Raw genomic sequence first — 16447 nt, forward strand, 5'->3', positions numbered from 1 at the left:
TGCTCTTTTTCTTTTTGAATACATTGTATTTGTATTATGTATATAATATGGTTAGGGCGGGTTGTAGCCCGGTAGGTACTAAAACCACTGGTACATACCCTGTGTATACTACAGGACCCTGGCTAGCTCACTCCCTTCATGCACCCTTCTCTTGTAGGTCGGCCCCTCCTACTGTCCTACTGGCTGAAGAACGGGAATTGTATTCCAGCTATATTAATTATAGAGCAGGATGGATTCCATACATAAAGGGACAATTTTTTGTCAATGTATCTCAAACCCTTAAATATGAGCTTGTCACCAACTATATACTTTAATGTTACCCTAGTTAAATCATATTTTTCCCCCTATTTTTTTTTTTTTTTTTGTCCTTATCCTTTCCTAAAGAAGGGTTAATCGTTCAGGAGACTTCCTTCTCTTCGAGTTCATTTTAATGTTTTCCAACGGATCATACTCTTTAACTTTTTTTCTCTTTACTTTCTCTTCCGCTACCCACAGAATTGTAACCGTACAGCTTTCTGAGAATCTGTGTACTTCTAGGGTACATATCCTTCCATATATATAAGGTATATCTATCCTTCTTTAGGAAAGGATAAGGAAAAACGGGAAAAATATATTATTTACCCTGGGTAACATTAAATACTCACCATCTAAGGTTATTGCTGTTGTTAAAGAGAAAGAGAGGAGATCTCCTCATTAAGAGACCGCTTCTTCGCGAACCCCTTGTTCATCAGTCTCGTAAATTCTCCCGTAACTCTAATCCAATAATAAAAAGTATAGTATCTCGTCCAACTTAAATAGTCAATACAGAGATTTTAACGATAATGTTTTATATTTCTAACCACTGAGATAAAGCGTTTGTAAATTTTGTTTAATTGTATTTACTTTCACAACTGCAATATATTTCTGCAATAAGTGAAGCTGACGCGACATGACGTGACAAGTAACGTGAGGCGAGAATTCACCCATTGGTGGAACTCCCAAAGTGTTATAGTTCGCACTATCGTCCACTGGCACTTACTTCATAGAGAAGATCGCGCGTGGCCACCTGCTCTTTAACCGCGTCTGGGAGGATTTCCAGGCAATGCCCTAAGTTGGGATGCTAGAGGCGAAGTAAGGGAAGTTTTGAGTGACTCCCCGGCTGGGCTATCATCTGCAGGTAATTGAAGTGTGGAATTTAATGTGACGGGATCTCTGCAGCTTGCAGAAACATAGGGAACAAGGATTGAAGCAAGGATTGGAGTTTGTTACTAAGTAAGGGGAGCATTAGCGATTCGACGAAGTGTTTTTTTTGGATTGGAAGGATTGGATTCTGTAGATATTCGATTCTCTTTCACACAACACTTGCAGATTAAGTAATGGAGGTATACATGGTGTGTATTGTGAGTTATTCAAAACGCTAATGAACAGAAAAATATTTTTTTAAAAATAATTAAATAAAAGTTAATGAAACCTGAATATTTTGTTTCAAAAGTTTTGTACGTTTAGTGCATTTGTTTAAATTGTCCATTAGAGGTTGATCGTCAAAAACTGCACGAAAAAGCTGTAACGTTTGAAAAACACCCAACTTTGACAATTTTTTTTTCTCTTTTTCTATAAAAGATGAAATTCCCAAATTTTCTGTATAATAAAGGGCAAATCCTCCTCCATAACTGTATTATTATTGTTTTTTTTTTTAAACAACGCAGATTAAATAGATTTCGAGAAAAAAAAGTTGCAAAAAATGAGCAAAAACGGCATTTTCAAAAATTGTTCTTGTTTTCGATTTTCGATAAATCGATTTTCACGAATAATGTTTTTAAAATAGTAAAGTTAGAGTTGTAATTTATATGAGGGGGCGCCCAAATTTTAAGCCGAAAACCTGGAATTTTACATTTTTTTAATTTTTTACTTGGAAACAAATTATTTTTTCTAAAAATAAAAAATATTGATGAATACTTGATTCTAATAATTCGTAACAGAAATGCATAAAAACATTAAAACAGTAAATAACCTGCAACACGCTAGGTTAGATTCATGCTTTTGTTTTCTTTTTTTTTGATTGAGATTTGCAATCAGCTGTTTGCGTTTTTGGTACGGAGAATTAAATACGATCAGCGTATTTTAGTTTTAAGTTAATTTGATCGATCGTGTTCACGCGGGGCTTCAGATTCCACATCAGATTTAAAAAAAAATATATAAATATACAATAATTAAAATAACGTACTGTAATTATCTTAAAACAATAGACACGATTAATGAGCAACTTATTACTGCTTATCTTCTGTCCATTGTGCCCTAGAAAACGTTCAATATTAACATATACAAGACAGTTCTTGTTTCTAAGGTAGCATTAAGCTCCTCATTATATTCTGTTTAATTGACATCCTTAAGTATACATATTTTCTTTTCTTATATTCACTGCTTAATGGATACTTATCAAAGTTTGTTATATCTGTTTTTTTTTCTTTTTTTAAATAATATGACATCTGTGAATTTTTTTTTTAATCATTTATTTAGTTACAATCAGCGCATTTTGCGTTATAAGCAACAATGATAACAATAAATAACATTCACACATATCAGAGTGGAGAAGTTACCCAGCGGTAACACTCCAATAACATTCTACATTCTACTGACTCTCTTCATCAGAGAGGAGATCGCGAGGCTGACTGTCTCTTAAGACGTCTGGAAATGTTCTTGAAGATAGATGTTGTACAAGTGGATTGTGATGTGTTTGAATGTTAAGATGGAATTTTCTGTAACGTGTTTTCAGCCACTTGTGTTGCACGAAAGGAATGTTCAAGTCTGTGTGAATGGTTTGATTGGTGACGTAGAAAGGAGCTGGTTACTATAGAAGCGAAGAATTTTAGTCTGCAAGGGCTCTGGATCCTTTGCAAATTTGAGCGTTTGGTTGAACCTCCACAGCTCGAAACCATGAGCCCAGACTGGGTTAATATACTTACATATTGTTGTCCAGAATGAGTTTTGATCTCTTATCGAGTAGTCTTTTCAGTTGTCGGAAGCGTCAGTTGAGTTCTGTTCTCTTAAGTCGAGTATGAGGGTTCCATGTAAGTCTTTCTGTCAAAAGGGTAAAGCCCAAGGTAGCGGACTACATTGACTACTGTGAAATGTTAAATTTTAACAATTACCGCAAAGTCCTCTTAATTCTTTAAGGGAATTTATTGTGACATTTAAGAGAACAAAATAAATAAATGAATTTCGCGAATGATCTCTCACTCACTCACTGACTCTTCCACCACTGGGTAAAGAGTTGCCGGGAGGGGGGAAGAAAGGGCTGAACCTCAGAAAGATGATTATCTAAATGCCCTTCACCCTTCACGGCTGCAATACTGAATAGCGCTACTAACGACATCTATTCGACTTTAACTAACCGTAAGCTAATATGACGTATTATAATTTACAAAATAGAAATAAAAATGTTTACAATATGCCTATCAAAAGTTTTGTAAAATAATCTTTATATTTTATTTTTGAAATAATAAAAAGTCTGATTCTTTTTTTTGGAGATAAAACTACTCGATAGATTTTGTTTATATTCTATCTGTATATGGAGACTACTATTGTGTATAATTGTATAAAATTTCGTAAAAATCTGTCGAGTAGGAAACGAGATATTTAGAGTTAAATTTTGGTTTCGTTTGAAACAGTGAAATCTTTAACTTCAAATATCTCGAAAACTACTCGATAGATTTTGTTTATATTTTATCTGTGTATGGAGACAAGTATTGTCTATAACTGAATAAAATTTCGTAAAAATCTGTCGCGTAGGAAACGAGATATTTAGAGTTAAATTTTGGTTTCGTTTGAGTAAAATCTTTACTTTCAAATATCTCATAAACTACTCGATAGATTTTGTTTATATTTTATCTGTATATGCAGACAACTTTTGTCTATAATGGTTTAATTTTGTAAAGAAATCGATTACTAAAGGATCAAATCTCTACATTTCCAGAGGGTATCGATTAAATGTGTAAATTTTGGAGTCTGTGGGTTTTTGAACTAAAAGCAACTCCATTGATTTTCTTTAAATTTGATGACCTAATTTTGTTAATTGTAGATAAAACTCATAACTAAATAAACTCTTGTCATAATATACTTTTCTTGATGCGCCATCATAGCCGAGCGTTTATAGTCTAGACCCGCAAAGCTAAGATGTATTGCGGTACTAGGCTAGGCCTTGCATCTTTTTTAATGGTTAATATGAGGAATTTATAATAAAGAAAGTTTACTAGTCGCCTCCGTAAAAACGACACGTAATTCGGTAGTTGGACGTAAAGTCTTTCTGAAGAAATAGGCCATTACTTTACTTTACTGGATAAAATAAATAAAATGCAAAGTATCTAGTCCTTTTCACCACACTCTTTATTTTTACAGCAATTATTACAATTATAATAATTACAATAAACAAATTGTAATTCCGTTAATTAATTCAATTTGAAATGTTAACTTTTACGTTCAGTATAAGTATTGTAGCCTGTAGAGTTAATTGAAGTATGCAATCCGTGTATACACGTATGCTTGGCAGGTTTAGCATACCATCTCACAAACTTGTTTGTACCTGCTTTTCTTTTAACGGAAACTGTCATATGCTGCGTTATCTGTATTGTTTACATTTCTTAATTTTTCTTTTTCCATCGGAAATATCAAATTTTGATATTTAATGGTAATAATTGAATGCATTAATGTAATATTAGAAAAACAAAAGGGAGAACAAGAATGGAGGCTATTAATTTGTATGTGAGTTCTCCTGTAACGCCTGACAGGACGGGTGGTGTAATAATTTTCCTTAAACTGTTTTTTTTTTTAGCCTCCCCTCCTTTTCTAACCACCCCATCTCACCACAGCTGTTATTATTAGAAGAGTAGCACGCCAGAAGGCAGTGGCGGTCAAACGATTAGTTGAGCGCGAGGAATTTTTTTTTTTTTTTTTGGTGTGGTAGTACTGCTTATGTATATATCTCTCTATATATATAAATATATGTATACATGTATAAAGTTTAGAGAGGTTAGATAGTGGAAGTTTAGGCCACGCCCCTTGACTCTACCAATTAGAATAGAGACTAAAAGTTCCACCATGCCAACCGACACACTCACAAACTCACCAGAGTAACGTCTGGACTGGTTGGCTGGTTGGTTGGCCAGCCTGAGCTCTTTCTCCACTATATCACCACATTCTCTTCTCAACTGTTTTATATATACGTATATATATATATAGTTAAGTTGGCTATACTGTGTATGTGCTGCAACTACTTCCCCACAGCATATTGCTATAAACAACTAACTATAAACTACACTAAACCACAATCTCGCTCTAGCCTCTTTATAACAACCAAGGCTACATAATGAATGCAACAATTTTATTCCATCTATCGATCTAAATTCAACTTAATTAAAGCTGAAAAAAAAAAATACTAGAACTTTTTGAATATAGTATGTCGTGATCAAAATTACCCCTCCCTCAAAAAAATAAAAAACATGGCAGGCTACCCACTCTTACCAACCTTAGCAAAGGAGAAAGAAAAAAGTGTAACGAATAACGATCTATAATGCGGCATTTCTCTGGCTTCCTGCTTTTATTTGAATCGAGCTGGTAGGATTGTTTCATCTTTATAGAATAATTTCATCGATTTAATGAATATTAGTTTTAATGGTTGTGTAACCAATGCAAACCTAAATCTGTTTCCTTCGTACTCTACTTGCAAGAGTACCCACTGTAATCATGCACTTAGAGCTAAATTTCAATAGAAATATCCGTTTTTAAGACCCATAATTACGAAAAATTATTATTATAAATTTGACTATGTGAATATGATATCCTGGACTCGTTTTCTCAAAACGGTTTGGGTAAATTTTTCATTTTTCATTTTTGTACTGAGTCTGTTCAAGAAGAGAGAAAGAGAAAAAATTTAAGGAATGTAAACAATGTTCATCTAAAACCTGGTTATTAAAGAATATCTAAGAATCTAGAGTGTAAAGTGATTTATTTTTTATCGATATATCGAAACTTTGTTAAAAATGGCAAGCGTTCAAAGTTGATTTAGTGTGCGATATCGGAACTACGATCACTCGAAACGAGCTTTTACGCTTCAGTTGAGACAAGCCTAATTTATGTAGCAGAGTGAGTAAATTGTACAATTATAATAATATTCGTGAGTAAATTTTACAGTTACAACAATATTCGGAAGTAAATTTTACAGTTACAACAATATTCGTGAGTAAATTTTACAGTTACAACAATATTCGTGAGTAAATTTTACAGTTACAACAATATTCGTGAGTAAATTTTACAGTTACAACAATTTTCGTAAGTTTTTTTTTCTAAGGATTTTCCCCACAGTGAGTATTCCCTCGCCCAAACTAATTTAATTTTTTTATCTTTCTCTTCCTAATCTCTGTGTTTTTTGCAATTGAAAGACCACATCCTACCTTAGCCATCTTCAGTCATAACAGCTTCGGCCTGCCTCTTCTCCTTCTTCTCTCTCACTCTCTGGGTTCCATTTCATGATCCGTCTAGCAATCCTTTGCTCTTCCATCCTTGAAACATGTCCTAGCCACTCCAAACCTTTTCTTTCCATAATTCTTTGGAGAATGTCCTTTCTCTACTTCCATAGTCTTTCTTCTTATCACCGAATTTCTAACTCTTTTTAAACAGGATTTTCGAGCAGATCTTCTCCAAAAATCCATCACGGTTGCCAACAATTTCCCTCTCTCTCTTGACTTCCTGGAGTCCATGTTTCACTACCGTACAGTATAAATTAAAATTTACATTTACAATAATATTTGAAGAGTATATTTTATACAGAGTATACACAATTTAGGGAGTAAATTTTACAGTTAAAACAATATTCGTGAGTAAATTTTACAATTACAATAATAAGTTTGAGCAAATTGTACAATTGCAATAATATTTGTGAGTAAATTTTATGAATGATTGCAGAATGTATAGAAATTAATGTTTTCGTAACGCTCGATTTTCTTTGACATCCCCGACTCGTGATGCCAGACCGAATTGTATAACGATTTCTCTTTAAAATCAAGCGTTTTCTTTCGATATAACAAACTTTGTTAAAATTGGCAAGCGTTCAAAGTTGATGAGTGTGCGATATCGGAATTATCTCTCGAAAACGAGCTTTAAATATTTACAGAGTATATACAATTTATAGAGTAAATTTTACAGTTACGACAATATTCGTGAGTAAATTTTTACAATTACAATAATATGTTTGAGCAAATTGTACAATTACAATAATATTTGTGAGTAAATTTAATGAATGATAGTAGAATTTACAGTAACGCTCGATTTTCTTTGTGATCACCGACTCGTGATGCCAGATCGAACTGTACAACGATTTCTCGTTAAAAATCAAAGAAAAAACAAAGAAAACAAAACCTAAGATATAAGAAAACAAAAAATCCAATTATTTACACAGATAAAACAACAACCTTATGCAAACATATTGATAAAATACAAACCCCCCTCTTCAAAAAAAGAACTATCAGAACAGTCAAAAGAGTTTTATCAAAGATGTATGAGAATATGATGTAACGAAATCGATAAATATATCGGTAATAGTTAATAGGGATGAATAAACTAGCAATAACGATCAAAAGGTAAAAGGAAAAGATTATTAGAAAATAAATTAAAAATAAACTTAAAAAAAGCAAAAAAAGAGAAATTAAAGCACGCAGTTTATTGAACAATACCCAAATTATTGAATAGAAAATATAAAAACTTTTACGTCACTAATTAAAAAGATAAACTTTTTTAAACTTATAATTAGTTAAGCAGAGAACCGATCGTTTACAAAGTTAAAGAATAATTGGCTCAACAAGTTCTTTTCTTGTTATTTCATTTTAGTTGCTATTCATTATTTTATTGTAACAGCAATTATTTTACTAACTTTTAAATGGTCAACTTTTATTTATAGTTTTACATTATATTTTATTAATTATTTAATCACCCATAGTTCAGCAATTAAAACTATTTTATTGAATAAGTGAGGTTAAGTTTTACATTTCGTTCACTGAGTTCAAATAATGCCCACAAGAGTGAGTTAAACATAAATTTCATTTTCTGTAATTCAGCTGTTTCTAACCTTTTTTTGGCTCACAGAACAGTTGGTAGTGCATCATGCTAAATTGTAACCACTTCGTAAAAATGATTGTATTGTGTGAGATTTGTTATTCCGAATGTGTTATTTTACTATTATCATCTTTATTTGTATAGAGATACAAATTGTATCTGTTACAAAGGAGTTCAAGTTCATGTATAAGATCTTAGTTTTAAAACTTCTTTTAAACAATTAAAAATTGCGTACATATTTTTCTTTTCAAGATTATTAATTAATTTACAAAGTTCTTCTTTAGGATTATTATATTTGTGCCCAGATCTTCTAAATTAAAATCTTTTAAGCATTCACCTACCTGTAAGTACCAATTAAATTTAATGTTGCTTGGATAGAGTTTACTCATTACAATCCAGTCTCTTTAAGCAGATTTTTACATAGTTATCATTTAAGTTCTGTCACCATGATAATTCTATCAAATTTTCTTTATCTTTTTATTGATGATAATTTAGCTTTTCCTAAATTTTCTTTATAGAAGGTGGTTTGAAATCCAATTATCATTTGTGTTTTCAGGTTTTGGGAAAATACTCCATGAAAGACCATTTTAATCCCGCTGAATGTGCTATTATATTTTCTCGTATATCTTGAGACAGACTAACCTTATTACTCTACATATTAACAACTTTACTGTTCTAATATTATTAATGAAAATAATTTTAATGTATTATAGGAAAAAACGTTTCTATAATAGTTTTATGATTTAATTTTTTATGTCCACCATTATTGATTATTTTTCGGGTACCACCAACCAGCAACTCGCGTACCACCAGGTTAGGATACGCTGTTCTAATCGATTCATTAATTTGGAAGAAAAATTCTGAAAATATTATTGGTTATAAATTGAATTTTTTCTGGGTTCGATTCCCGGCCTGTAGGTCTCGGATTTTATTTACTGGTTAATAAAAGAAATTTAAAGTAAAGTGTGTTTGCTAGTCGCCTCCGTCCACGACACCTAATTTGGCCTAAAAGTAAAGCCTACCTGAAAAAATAGGCAATTACTTTACTTTACTTCATAGAAACTAGAACAAATTGGTTTAATAGAGCATTTTCCATTGGATCTTATAAATTAAACTACTAACATCATCAATTACTATTTAATATCTAACATTAGGAATATTATTGGTCCACATTTCTTTTTTAAATTAGAAAACCAAATTTCATAGTTCTTTTTCTCCTTAGTTACCCAGCCCGTGTTATCAGCATGTAATTCTTAGCAGTTTGCATTATCAAAATTAAAGAACATTCGTAATAATGTAAAACGACTGCAGAGAACCATTACACGGCATATTATTGCATGACTGCATGAACCGTGTAATTTCAGCGTTCATTAATTTTCAAAATGGGGCATATAGAGGTGGGGGAAGAGAGAGAGAGAGAGAGAGAGAGATAATGGGAGAAAGAAGGAGAATAATACGATTTATTTTTATAGAAGGGAACCATATTATTTAAATTCTTTAAATAAAGGGCCAAGCCCTTCGTTAATACTGAGTAAAAAACTTTGATATTACCACTTCAATAATTTATTTTTTTGTAACACGCCACAAGAAATTAGTCCATCTACGTTCAGTGGAAACTGAGTGGAATACAGCTAGTGGTTCTCTGGCCGGGTCCAGAAATGAACGAAGATAGGTGGCGATTGGAGCTATCTACTATCTCTGAGGAGAAGTTCTCGTAGCTTACCGCTGGTTATCTGGTGCTAAGATTTATCGGGTTAAGCTGAATAGAATAGAATAGAATAAATCTCTATTTCAATAAAAATGTATACAAAAAATAAATAAATGATATGTAATGTACAAAACATTGTAACCTTCATAACAGTGCTAGTAGAAAGGTTAAGATGGACAGGATAAGAATGGAGGGAAAAATGGAAAGGAAAAACCTGCAGCTTGTGTGGAGAGTTAGAGGAGTATCTGTTTAAGTCTTTTGTGTCTGTAGGGGGATAGCAGGATCTGTAGGAGGCTATGTCATGGCAGAGTGGATTAGGATGACAGTCTAGGATGGAAAGGAGTTTCAGCAGACGATTAGTGGATATAGGAGTGTACAGGGGGATTGCTTTAGACAGGCGGTTCCACCAGAAAGGGGAAGGAACGCAGGCAATCCAAATGCCCATGGTTCCCCCAGGGGGATAATACAATTCTCCATTGTTCTCGTACAGGGGGATAATGGATGTAGTCTCTGTGGAGTAAGTGAATGACTAGTGCGTCGTGGAGAGTTTGAGAAATTTGTTCTGCATTGTCTTTGGAATTTCTTGATATTGCTACTACAGGGTTAAGCTGAATGAGAGGAACTCAGGTATTATAATACCTACCTTATAATGCGACGCTCCCGGCCGAGGTGTTCTGAGGATTGCACACTCAGTCCAAGTCTGAGGAGACGAAGGAAATTACCGCTATCCCGACTATGGGACAAAGTCTCTGATTGCTAGGAGCGATTGCCTGAGGAACACCATGAGAAGATAAAGATCTAATTTTGCCCCCCTGTTCCGAGTGAAGGAGGTCACTAGGGTACGGCGCAGTAAGCTTCATTCTAATGTAAGGAAACTTAATAAATGAATGAATCAAACTGTGATGAAGAACGGAAATACGAAAACGTTCAGAAATAGAGCAAAACTTTACATATTACCCAGTACAGCCAACCCAACCGTATTTATAAATTGATATTACAGTAATTTTAACATTTTTCTACATAAAAGCCAACGCTTACTAGATCTTGGCCAATGATTTGAACGCCCTAAATGAAATAGAACCTCCTTGAAAATTCAACACCTACGTTTTTATTATCTTTCCTTTTTTCAGAATTTCAAAAAAGTGCTCGCGGTAAACAACTGGCTTTCCAAATATTTCCTCTTTAATGGAAGGAAAATTAAAATTTTCTTATATTTAAAATAAATTTCCGGATAAAATATGGCCGCACTGATTGCGGACGTGGACGTGGTTAGTAATGGACGAGTTGTTTTCACAAAGTTCTCATGAACTCCTTCAACCGTCCTTCCATGTTATTATACACTCGTTAAGAATGGAGAAGACGTAACTAACTGGCTCACCCCCCCCCCCCACGCAGTACTGTGTCTCTATGTTATTAATTTGTGTACGTCTACTGTGAGGAGTAGAGGAGCCGTGACTGGCTAATTCCTTGCCCCTATTATTTATATAGTTGGCAACAATGTCAAACTTCCTTCCTCTTCTTGTACAATAAAACTTTAAAAATGGAAAACGTAATTATAACAATCGGCATGCCATGTTACCTTCTTTTTCTTTTCTAGTTAAACTCACAAACTTACATACAAAACGTTTCGCCTCATATTTGCAATTATATCTTTTTATGTATCTGCATTGAACAATCTCTCACAACAAACGTACAACAATTAATTATTCTTGATTAATTGGCCGTTTCCTAAGATTTTTCCTTTTTGTTTCCTACCAATCTCTTTGTAAGTGTTATTCACTTTTGACTTTTACAGTAATTAGGCCCTCAATTACAGGACTTTGACCACTGCGCCGTCTGGAAAAAATGAAGTCTGGTTCTAATTAAATGAAGTGAATGAGATTAATAAACATCCACCAGTCGTTTCCTAGTACATCTTTGTTTCTGCTTTTAATTCGAATGAATTAAAGAAAACCTCGACACAGCCGGAAAACTAAAAGTTTTTTTCCCACCTTTACCATCGACGTCGATGGTCTTATTGTATTAATTATAACAAAGTCCGCAAAACTTCGATGTATCTGAGCCTCCAGTCGTTCAATTCCTAAAGGCAAGAAGAATTGAATGGTTTGGCCATGTGGTACAAATGCCGGGGATAATCGGATGCCAAAAAAAAACTACTTTTATCCAAAATTGAGGGTACAAGAGGTAAAGGGCGGCCAAGAAGGCGTTGGATGCAGGATGTGGAGGCTGATTTGCGGAAGCTGGGTGTGACTGATTGGAAGGGGTAGGCGCTGGACAGAGAGAGGTGGGTCGAAGTTGCCAGGGAGGCCAAGGCTCGATCAGAGCTGTAGAGCTATTTAGTAAAGTAAAGTAAATAAATCAGTATCAGAGTCTTAATCCCTAGGTATGAATATCAGTGACCTAGAAACGTCCCTTTTGATCAGTCCAAAAAAAAAAACCCTTCAAGAATTGAGATTATTGTACGCAATTGTACGCAGTCTTTCGCATCTCTATCCTCACAGGGTACAGATAGCTCTTGGCCCCGGTGATCAGCCATCGAAACAGTGTCCATCACCGCCACAGATCTCTTGAAATTCTATCCTTCCCAGATCCAAATAGTACCTTAAAGTGGCCGGATTAATTTACTCTAAATATCTGTTAGCAGTAAAAGTAAAGTAATTGCCTATTTCTCAGGCAGGCTTTACTTCCAACTACCAAATTAGGTGTCGTGAACGGAGGCGACTAGCAAACATACTTTACTGTAAATTCCTCATATTAACCGCATTAAATAAATTCCAAGGCCTAAGACCGGGAATCGGACCCACTAAACCAACAGTACATATTAGCTTTACAGATCTCTTAGCAGTATCTTACCTCTATCCAGGACCTCTCCAATTCACGCAGCTTCTTGACAATCTACGTTACACCACCATCATGTAACCCTCCTCTCACTCGGCAATCAGATTTAGTTGCAAGAAGGAAACATCATTGAAGTCGAAATTCTCTGTACCAAACTTAATCTACCTCTGATAGTGAAAGGAAGTCCAAAATAGGACTAAGTCTCAATAAATATGCGTGCTATGGCGGATCAAATCAACGTTATAAACAGAAAATTGAGTGAATCACAAAAAAAGATAAAGGAAATCCGTTCAGTAAAGCGGTACTTTCAGTTGTGGAATTTCGCAATCAAAATTCCGGACAGTCGCAATTAAACCTCCTTTAAGATATATACAATTTAAGAGCGTACATTATACTGAAATGGTTACAGGACACTACCAACCCTTCTCTCTCCCAGAAGTGTCATGTTAAGTGCAAAGTTTAAAGAAGTGATACTTCCGGCACAGGAACAGTCGGCCCCTTATTGGACCAAATCAAACTATAAAGTTACTACACTGTTTTAGTTTTTGCAACACGCTTACTTCGAAAATTCATCTTGATCGCAACACAACCCTCACCTAGAACAGAGATAGTTGCAAACGGATTCTGGTTACCATGACAACAGAAGAACTGCAGAAAAAACTGGCCTTCTAACTTCTCATGATTTTCACCTTAGATAAAAATAGTATTGTAATTATTGTTAGCGAACAATATTTACCCAGTGCAGTATCTCTTGCAAGCTGCATGCCCCTAAAAGCGCAGCATTCAAGTAAACCATTTCTGTCGGATATCTACCATTATCACCTTAACAAAATTATGATTCCAGGAAGATGTTATTATTATAATCATAGAAATTAAATGGTCCGAACAGTAAAATGGCAAAGATTTATCTTTCTAAAATTGTGAAGGTTAACCATGTCTTCTCATCAGAGAGGTTGCTTTGATCTCCCGATAAGGGTTATCCTGAGGAGTATGGATAATTACCTATATCTAGTTTCGAATGTATTGGTAGCTGAGACTAGTATTTATTAAGATAATCTAATTATATGGTTTTGTACCATTTCTGAGTTTAGCTCTTAGTCGTGTGGAAGTGGGAGTGAAGAATGCCTTCTCTAACACATTTGACATAAATTTTAAAGGTATACGTAATTTTTTTTTTTTTACAAAAAAAACTTTCGAATTATCGGCAAAAAAAATTGATATCTTGCATTTTTCAAATCGTCTGGCAAATCTCGTACATGAAAAACAGAAATATCCCATCTTAGATCATTCGATAGTCGAGCGGTTATAGGCTAGACCCGCAAAGCTAAGATGTATTGCTGTACTAGTCTAGGCCTTTCATTTTATTTAATGTTTAATATGAGAAATTTTGTAGTAAAGTATGTTAGCCGGTTATAGGCTAGACCCGCAAAGCTAAGATGTATTGCGGTACTAGTCTAGGCCTTGCATTCTATATAATGGTTAATATGAGGAATTTATAGTAAAGTATGTTAGGCGGTTATAGGCTAGACCCGCAAAGCTAAGATGTATTGCGGTACTAGTATAGGCCTTGCTTTTTATTTAATGTTTAATAGGAGCAATTTATAGTAAAGTATGTTAGGCGGTTATAGGCTAGACCCGCAAAGCTAAGATGTATTGCGGTACTAGTATAGGCCTTGCTTTTTATTTAATGTTTAATAGGAGCAATTTATAGTAAAGTATGTTAGGGGGTTATAGGCTAGACCCGCAAAGCTAAGATGTATTGCGGTGCTAGTCTAGGCCTTGGATTTTACTTAATGTTTAATCTTAGGAATTTTGTAGTAAAGTATGTTTTCTAGTCGACTCCGTCCACGACACCTAATTTGTGATAGTCGGAGGTAAAGTATTGGTCTCAGCATGAAAAAATAGGCATTACTTTACTTTTTTTCATTTGCCGAACTGAGTTTTCTAACCTTCATCTGTACATTAATCACTTGAAAGTTGGACTCTCTTCACCAAATTTAGTGCTATAATGGGTCCCATTATAAAACGATACCAGAAAATATAATTATTTTTCTGAAAGCTGAGATATCCATCTTTCATTTTAGAATATTCCTTTAAGATAAACCCCATTTTGATTTTTTTGTTTTGTTTTCCAGAATCTAAAACGATGCAATGAAGACAGTAGAAGAGCGTAGATAGATGTATGAGAGAGTGGAAATAAATTATTTACTGGAGCCATCTTGTACTTAATACGAGTTAGAAAAAAATAAATATATAATTATGTAGCTGATGATGGAAGGTAATAATAAATGTTTATTAATGTATATAAATTTATCTATATATATTTGCATTATATAATTATATAAGTGTATAAAAATGTAATTATTATTAACATTTTTTATGTTTTAGTTGAAGAATTTAAATTAGAAAACCCTACAGGCTTGGTATAAGCCTGAAGACTGTTGCTGTACCTGAAGACCAAATTGTATGGTGGACAAAGATAGTAGAAGAAGAAAAAGCGAATGAACCCTCTCTCTTCAATATTTTATAATTAAATACTTGAAAAAAAAATATTAAGTCAGCCATTAAAGAGTATATATATATGTATATATTGTAGAAGAAGTTTGATTAGATATTATATACCCATCTTTGACTTCCTAAATTCCATTACATACCCATCCCTATAACCAATTATTTGCTATCACAACTACACTTCTTGGATTACACCGTCTCCTATGGGGGAGGGGAACTTATAACTTCTCTCCATATATGAAAGTATAAGAGCGTATTATTTTTAATGAGACTTCATTATTATACTTGATTGCCTCTTTTCAGCCATTTCTTTTTAACTCTTGAGAATAATTTTTTGTTTTGTTTAATATTTCCTAGCAATGGACTTCAAGAATATTGAAAGACTTTAGGATATTTTATTCAAAAAAATAAAAATAATAGAGAAGCTTCTGTCGCTGTATATTAATGTAGCAGAAGTTATGTTAAAAACTAACCAATCAAAATGCAATCAACTGCACTTTGTGTATGCAATTAATTAACTGCATTTTTCCCAACCTTATAATCTAAAATTATCTTTTTTAATCCTCATATTTTTTTTAATTCTTTTAAATAATTATGCATTTACGGTTTGGATGGAGGTTTTTTTTTCTGAATTAAGTTTTGTCTGATGATTCAAACTTTTTTCTGGACAAACGATAGAAACTTTCATTAAAAAAAAAAAGAAGCGCTTATCTACCCAATGATACTGAAACCTGTCTGGACATGCATGAACTTTCAGGACTCAGCCAAAGCTTGCAATATCTACAAAATCCAATTCTTTCAATCAAAAAAGCACTCCGTCGAATCACTGACTTTCTAACACTCCATTGCACCAAGATCTCCATTGTTCCCTCCTATGTTTCTGAAACTGCTTTCTAAAATTTATCTTCCATATCGATATTGAACTAGCTGGTGTCGCTCGATATAGGCAAGGTTCTGTATTAATGACACCCATTAAGAAATTTTTCTTTGAAATGAATCTTTGCCTCATTTGTAATTCCTTTGTCTCCTGATTCAGTTTTTCATTTCCTCTGTGTACCTCACTTTCACCTCTTAGAAGTCATTTTCTTAAGCCTCGTATCAGTCTTCAAAATGATTCTTTATACATGATAAGTTGGTCAAGTTGTGTAAAACGTGTGAATCAAATTATCAAAAATTTACAATTTTATGTACCAAGCTCTGTAGCTTAGAAGTTTTCTGAAGCTAGGTTTGGAATCTTTGGTAGGTTCTGAATTGGTTGACTGGTGGAGGAACTGGTGGAGATTGTTTCTAAAGGTTGGCGTCCAATTT

At 33.8% G+C, this 16447-nt stretch overlaps 1 long non-coding RNA gene across 4 annotated transcripts in view; it reads left to right on the top strand.

Annotated features, from left to right (window-relative positions):
* Window positions 1-15090, top strand: part of LOC141453032 (uncharacterized) — a 71981-nt gene extending 56891 nt beyond the window's left edge. For 3 of the 4 annotated variants that reach the window (XR_012457751.1, XR_012457753.1, XR_012457750.1), the window contains 2 exons: window positions 14764-14906; window positions 15017-15090. This is a non-coding gene — a long non-coding RNA (uncharacterized lncRNA). Of the gene's footprint in view, window positions 1-8076; window positions 8426-14763; window positions 14907-15016 lie in introns of those variants that run through there. The other variant, XR_012457752.1, reaches the window with a different exon arrangement.
* Window positions 15091-16447: the final 1357 nt, after the last annotated feature.

This window comes from Rhodnius prolixus, unplaced genomic scaffold, assembly GCF_049639745.1.
Source record: "Rhodnius prolixus isolate KJV_2025 unplaced genomic scaffold, Rpr scaffold_3, whole genome shotgun sequence".
Lineage (NCBI taxonomy): Eukaryota > Metazoa > Arthropoda > Insecta > Hemiptera > Reduviidae > Rhodnius > Rhodnius prolixus.